The 7,321-nt window shown below is 40.9% G+C and overlaps 1 long non-coding RNA gene across 1 annotated transcript in view; it reads left to right on the top strand.

The window, feature by feature from the left end:
• The first annotated feature begins 942 nt into the window (after positions 1 to 942).
• LOC135270406 (uncharacterized) overlaps positions 943 to 7,321 on the top strand; it is a 71,691-nt gene continuing 65,312 nt past the window's right edge. The window contains exon 1 of the long non-coding RNA XR_010338540.1: positions 943 to 986. This is a non-coding gene — a long non-coding RNA (uncharacterized LOC135270406). The remainder of the gene's footprint in view (positions 987 to 7,321) is intronic.

Raw genomic sequence — 7,321 nt, 5'->3', positions numbered from 1 at the left:
TGATCTTCGACCTCTGATATCCTTTCTTCTGCTTGGTCAATTCGGCTGTTGAAACTTGTGCATGCTTTGCGAAGTTCTCGTGTTGTGTTTTTCAGCTCCATCAATTCACTCATATTCCTCTCTAAGTTGTCCATTCTCATTAGCATTTCATCAAGTCTTTTTTCAAGGTTCTTAGTTTCTTTGCATTGGGTTAGAACATGTTCTTTTAGCTCACGGAAGTTTCTTATTATCCACTTTCTGAAAGCTGATTCTGTCATTTCATCACACTCATTCTCCATCCAGTCTTGTTCCCTTGCTGGTGGGGAGTTGTGCTCCCTTGTAGGAGGAGAGGTGTTCTGGTTTTGGGTGTTTTCATCCTTTTTGCACTGGTTTCTTCCCATCTTTGTGGATTTATCCACCTCTCGACTTTGTAGTTGCTGTCTTTCTGATTTTGGTAATTTTAAGTCTGCAGCAGCTGAAATCATAAACCCCCTTTTCTTCCCCCCAGGTGTTCTGGCCCAGGGAGTAGTTAGGGCTTTATGATTTTCAGCTGTGTTGCTGTTGTTTTCCCTGCCCACAAGGTGGCAGTCTAGTCACACTCAGCCTGCAGAGGCTTCGCTGAGCTGCTGTGGGCTCCGCCCAGCTTCCATGTGAGCTTCCCTGCAGCCCTGTTTATATGGGTGTAGTTAGAACTGCTTCCGCTATGCTGGTCTGCCCCTGTAGTGACGGAGTCTCTGTAGTGGCGGGTTGTCTTGGTTATGGCAAATTGCCCCGGGAACTGCAGGGTGTTTCCCGATGGAGGACACCCCTCCCCCACTGAGCTGGATCGTCCCTGGTTCAGCCGTGTTTCCAGTGGGGCTATTTGTAGTCTTTTATCCCTCACCCTCTTCCCACCATTTTCCCCTGAGTACCCAAAGTCCATTGTGCTATTCTTTTTTAAAAATATATATTTTATTACGTTTTAGGTTTCGGGGTACATGTGAAGAACATGGAAGATTGTCATATAGGTACGTACATGGCAATGTGGTTTGCTGCCTTCCTCCCTATCACCTATATCTGGCATTTCTCCCCATGTTATCCCTCCCCAACTCCCCACCCCATGCTGTCCCTCCTCAGGTCCCCCCTCACAGACCCCACGGTGTGATGCTCCCCTCCCTGTGTCCATGTGTCCCTGTGTCATTGTTCCCTGCCTGTGAGAGAGAACATGTGGTGTTTGATTTTCTGTTCTTGTGTCAGTTTGCTGAGAATGATGGTTTCCAGATTCATCCATGTCCCTGCAAAGGACACAAACTCATCGTTTTTTATGGCTGCATAGTATTCCATGGTGTATATGTGCCACATTTTCCCTGTCCAGTCTATCATCAATGGGCATTTGGGTTGGTTCCAAGTCTTTGCTATTGTAAACAGTGCTGCAATGAACATTCATGTGCATGTGTCTTTATAATAGAATGATTTATAATCCTTTGGATACATACCCAGTAATGGGATTGCTGGGTCAAATGGAATTTCTATTTCTAGGTCCTTGAGGAATCGCCACACTGTTTTCCACAGTGGTTGAACTAATTTACACTCCCACCAACAGTGTAAAAGTGTTCCTATTTCTCGACATCCTCTCCAACATCTGTTGTCTCTGGATTTTTTAATGATCGCCATTCTAACTGGTGAGAGATGGTATCTCAATGTAGTTTTCATTTGCATTTCTCTAATGACCAGTGATGATGAGCATTTTTTCATATGTTTCTTTGCCTCATATATGTCTTCTTTTGAAAAGTGTCTGTTCATATCCTTTGCCCACTTTTGAATGGGCTTGTTTTTTTCTTGTAAATCTGTTTTAGTTCTTTGTAGATTCTGGATAGTAGCCCTTTGTCAGGTGGATATATTGCAAAAACTTTTTCGCTTTCTGTTGGTTTCCAATTCACTCTAAAGTCTGTGTTTTTTGATTTGCAGAAGCTCTGGAGTTTGATTAGGTCCCATTTGTCTATTTTGGCTTTTGTTGCCAATGCTTTTGGTATTTTAGTCATAAAGTCCTTGCCTATGCCTACGTCCTGAATGGTTTTGCCTAGGCTTTCTTCTAGGGTTTTTATGTTGTTAGGTCTTATGTTTAAGTCTTTAATCCATCTGGTGTTAATTTTAGTGTAAGGTGTTAGGAACGGGTCCAGTTTCTGCTTTCTGCACATGACTAGCCAGTTTTCCCAACACCATTTATTAAGCAGGGAATCCTTTCCCCATTGCTTGTTTTTGTGAGGTTTGTCAAAGATCAGATGGTTGTACATGTGTAGCATTGCCTCTGAGGCCTCTATTCTGTTCCATTGGTCTATATCTCTGTTTTGGTACCAGTACTATGCTGTTTTCATTACTGTAGACTTGTAGTATAGTTTGAAGTCAGGTAGCATGATGCCTCCAGCTTTGTTCTTTTTGCTTAGAATTGACTTGTTTAGGTTTTTTTTTCCAGTTCTGTGAAGAAGATCATTGGTAGCTTGATGGGGATAGTGTTGAATCTATAAATTACTTTCGGCAGTATGGCCATTTTTATGATATTGATTCTTCCTAACCATGAGCATGGAATGTTTTTCCATCTGTTTGCGTCCTCTCTTATTTCCTTGAGCAGTGGTTTGTAGTTCTCCTTGAAGAGATCTTTTACCTCCTTTGTTTATTGTATTCCTAGGTATTTTATTCTCTTTGTAGCAATTGTAAATGGGAGTTTGCTCATGATTTGGCTCTTTCTTTGTCTGTTACTGGTGTATAGGAATGCTTGTGAGTTTTGCACATTGATTTTGTATCCTGAGAGTTTGCTGAAGTTGCTTATCAGTTTCAGGAGATTTGGGGCTGAGACAATGGGGTCTTCTAAATATACAATCATGTCATCTGCAAATAGAGACAATTTGACTTCTTCCTTTCCTATTTGGAACCCTTTATTTCTTTTTCTTGCCTGATTGCTCTGGCTAAAACTTCCAATACTATATTGAATAGGAGTGGTGAGAGAGGGCATCCTTGCCTAGTGCCAGATTTCAAAGGGAATGTTTCCAGTTTTTGCCCATTCAGTATGATATTGGCTGTGGGTTTGTCATAAATAGCTTTTATTATTTTGAGATACTTTCTGTCAATGCCTAGTTTATTGAGAGTTTTTCACATAAAGGGCTGTTGAATTTTGTCAAAGGCCTTCTCTTTATCTATTGAGATAATCATGTGTTTTTTGTCTTTGGTTCTGTTTATGTGGTGAATTACATTTATGGACTTGTGTATGTTGAACCAGCCTTGCATCGCCGGGATGAAGCCTACTTGATCGTGATGCATAAGCTTTTTTTTGTGCTGTTGCAATGGTTTACCAGTATTTTATTGAAGATTTTTTCATCGAAATTCATCATGGATATTGGCCTGAAGTTTTCTTTTCTTGCTGAGTCTCTGCTGGGTTTTGGTATCAGGATGATGTTGGTTCCATAAAATGATTTGGGAAGGATTCCCTCTTTTTGGATTGTTTGGAATAGTTTCAAAAGGAATAGTAACAGCTCTTCTTTGTTTGTCTGGTAGAATTCAGCTGTAAACCCATCTGGACATGGGCTTTTTTTCATTGGTAGCCTATTAATTCTGCCTCAACTTCAGCCCTTGTTATTGGTCTATTCAGGGTTTCAACTTCTTCCTAGTAAGGCTTGGGAGTGTGCAACTGTCCAGGAATTTATCTATTTCTTCCAGGTTAACTGGTTTATGTGTGTGAGTTGTTTGTAGTAATCTCTGATGGTGCTTATTATTTCTGTGGAATCTGGGGTGATATCCCCTTTATCATTTTTTATTGCATCTATTTGATTCTTCTCTCTTTTCTTTTTTATTAATCTGGCTAGTGGTCTGTCTATTTTGTTGATCATCTCAAAAAACCAGCTCCTGGATTTATTGATTTTTCTGAAGGGTTTTTTTTGTCTCTATCTCCTTCAATTCTGCTCTGATCTTAGTTATTTCTTGCCTTCTGCTGGTTTTGAGATTTTTTGATCTTGCTCCTCTAGCTCTTTCAATTTTGACAATAGGGTATCGATTTTAGATCTTTCCTTGCTTCTCATGTGGCCATTTATTGCTATATGTTTTCCTCTAGACACTGCTTTAAATGTGTCCCAGAGATTCTGGTATGTTGTGTCTTTGTTCTTGTTGATTTTGAAGAATGTCTTTTTTTCTGCTTTCATTTCATTGTTTATCCAGTTAACATTCAATAGCCAGTTGTTCAGTTTCCATGAAGCTGTGAGGTTCTTAGTTAGTTTCTGAATTCTGAGTTCTAACTTGATTGCACTGTGGTCTGAGAGACTGTTATGATTTCCGTTCTTTTGCATTTGCCAAGGAGTGATTTACTTCCAACTATGTGGTCAATTAGTAGGTGTGATGTGGTGCTGAGAAGAATGTATATTTTGTGGATCTGGGGTGGAGAGTTCTGTAAATTTCTATTAGGTTTGTTTGGTTCAGATCTGAGTTCAAGTCCTGGATATCCTTTTTAATTTCTGTCTCATTGATCTGTCTAATATTGACAGTGGAGTGTTAAAGTCTCTCACTATTAATGTGTGGGAGTTTAAGTCTCCTTGTAAGTCATTAAGAACTTGCTTTATGTATCTAGGTGCTCCTGTATTGGGTGTGTATATATTTAGGATCATTAGCTCTTCTTGTTGCATTGATCCTTTACCATTATATAATGTCTTCCTTTGTCTCTTTTGATCTTTGTTGGTTTAAAGTCTATTTTATCAGATACTAGCATTGCAACTCCTACTTTTTCTTGCTCTCTATTTGCTTGGTAAATCTTCCTCCATCCTTTAATTTGAGTCAGTGTGTATCCTTCCATGTAAGATTGGTTTCTTGGATACAGCACACTGATGGGTTTTGACTTTTTATCCAATTTGCCAGTCTGTGTCTTTTGATTGGGCCATTTAGACCATTTACTTTTAAGGTTAATATTGTTATGTGTGAATTTGATCCTGCCATTTTGATGCTAGCTGCTTGTTTTGCCTGTTGGTTGATGCAGATTCTTCATTGTGTCAATGCTTTTTACCATTTGGTATGTTTTTGGAGTGGCTGGTACTGGTTATTCCTTTTTCTGTTTTGTGCTTTTTTCAGGAACTCTTGTAAAGCAGGGCTGGTGGTAATGAAATCTTTGAGTGATTGCTTGTTTGTAAAGGATTTTGTTTCTCCTTCACTTATGAAACTTAGTTTGGATGGGTATGAAATTCTAGGGTGAAAGTTCTTTTCTTTAAGAATGTTGAATATTGGCCCCTACTCTCTTCTGGCATGTAGGATTTCTGCTGTGAGTCTGATGAGCTTCCCTTTGTGAGTAACCCGACCTTTCTCTCTGGCTGCCCTTAGCATTTTCTCCTTCATTTCAACGCTGCTGAATCTGACGATTATGTGCCTTAGGGTTGCTCTTCTTGAGGAATATCTTTGTGGTGTTCTCTGTATTTCCTGGACTTGAATATTGGCCTGCCTTGCTAGTTGGGGAAGTTTTCCTGGATAATATCCTGAAGAGTGTTTTCCAGCTTGGATTCATTTTCTCTGTCACATTCAGGTACACCTATTCAATGTAGATTAGGTCTCTTCACATAATCCCATATTTCTTGAAGACTTTGTTCATTTCTTTTTACTCTTTTTTCTCTAATCTTGCCTTCTCATTTTATTTCATTGAGTTGATCTTCGACCTCTGATATCCTTTCTTCTGCTTGGTCAATTCTGCTATTTAAACTTGTGTATACTTCACTAAGTTCTTGTGTTATGTTTTTCAGCTCCATCAATTCATTTATGTTCCTCTTTAAGCTGTTTATTCTCATTAGCATTTCATCAAACCTGTTTTCAAGATTCTTAGTTTCTTTGCATTGGCTTAGAAAGTGTTCTTTGAGGTCAGAGAAGTTTCTTACTACTCACCTTCTGAAGCCTGTTTCTGTTAATTCATCAGATTCATTCTCCATCCAGCCTTGTTGCCTTGCTGGTGAGGAGTTGTGATCACTTGGAGGAGAGGTATGTTTTGGATGTTTTCATCCTTTTTGCACTGGTTTCTTCCCATCTTTGTGGATTTATTTACCTGTGGTCTTTGTAGTTGGTGACTTTCAGATGGGGTCTCTGAGTGGACATCCTGTTTGTTGATGATGAAGTTATTTCTTTCTGTTTTCCTTCTAACAGTCAGGCCCCTCTGCTGTAGGATTGCTGGAGATCCACTCCAGACTCTGCTTACCTGGGAATCACCTGCAGCAGCTGCAGAACAGTAAGGGTTGCTGCCAGTTTCTTCTTCTGATATCTTTGTCTCAGAAGGATACCTGCCAGATGTCAGTCTGAGCTCTCCTTTATGAGGTGACTCTTTCAATATACGGGGGTCAGGGAGCTGCTTGAGGAGACAGTGTGTCCTTTATAGGAGCTCAAGTGCTGAACTGTGAGCTCTATTGTTCCATTTAGAGCTGCTGGGCAGGTATGTTTAAGTCTGCTGCAGCAGAACTCATTGTAAGGTCTGTTCTTGCCAAGGACAAAATGAAGAAACTGAGGCCAGCATGAAAATAATTTAATGTGAAGGAATTTATTCAGCCTCCCGGGTGAGGTTCTGCGGTCTGACAGGAGGGGCCGGAGAAGTCACACAGACTCCTCTCAGATGTGGGGTTTTATACGGAGTGAGGGAGCTGGATTGGTTGTGGGAAAGCAGGACTGCTATTGGGTAAGTTACAAGCCTTTACCTAGGACTTGGCTTGTTGTTGGTTGGAATTACTCGGCTGCTATTGGTTGTTAAGACTCGGCTGCTATTGGTTGTTAAGACGCTAGGGTTACCGCACCTTGTTTGCATACTGGGCTCTTTTAAGGGAAGGTCAGACTGTGCGAGTATGGGAGAAGGGAACAAGCCTGAGCATGTCTGAGCTTGCCTGAGCTCATCTGGGCTTGTCCAAGCTTTTGAAAAAAAGGGGTGTGTGTGTGTCTGTGCTCCTGGCGAGGCAACCAGCCTTACATTCTGACTTTTTGATGATAGATAAAGGGCACTGCTCTTTCTGATTACTTCCTGCTGAATAGGGGCAAAGTAAGGGGGACAGGTTAGTTGGCTGGTGCCTCGACCGAGACACGGACAAAGGGATGAAGCAGCATTTGGTTAACAGCCACTCATCCAATTTCTCGCATACGGGCTTGTAGGAACCTGAGAAGAAAAGGGGCCATTAGTAAAAGCAAACAGATTACAATGATAGGAGTGATGACGGGGGTTAGCCAGGTAAGCATGGGATGCCACCAGCTTAGGGACAAGGCTCCTGTTTTTTGCTTTTTACGGAGGTCCTCCTGGAGGCGGTGGAGAGTGTTGATGTTCTTCTCTACTAGGCCTGATTCATTGATGTAGTAGCAGCATTCTTCCTGG

The sequence above is a fragment of the Aotus nancymaae genome, unplaced genomic scaffold, assembly GCF_030222135.1.
Source record: "Aotus nancymaae isolate 86718 unplaced genomic scaffold, 86718_ANA_hifiasm-v0.15.2.pri h1tg000062l, whole genome shotgun sequence".
NCBI lineage: Eukaryota > Metazoa > Chordata > Mammalia > Primates > Aotidae > Aotus > Aotus nancymaae.
This window is presented reverse-complemented; position numbering and strand designations above follow the sequence as displayed.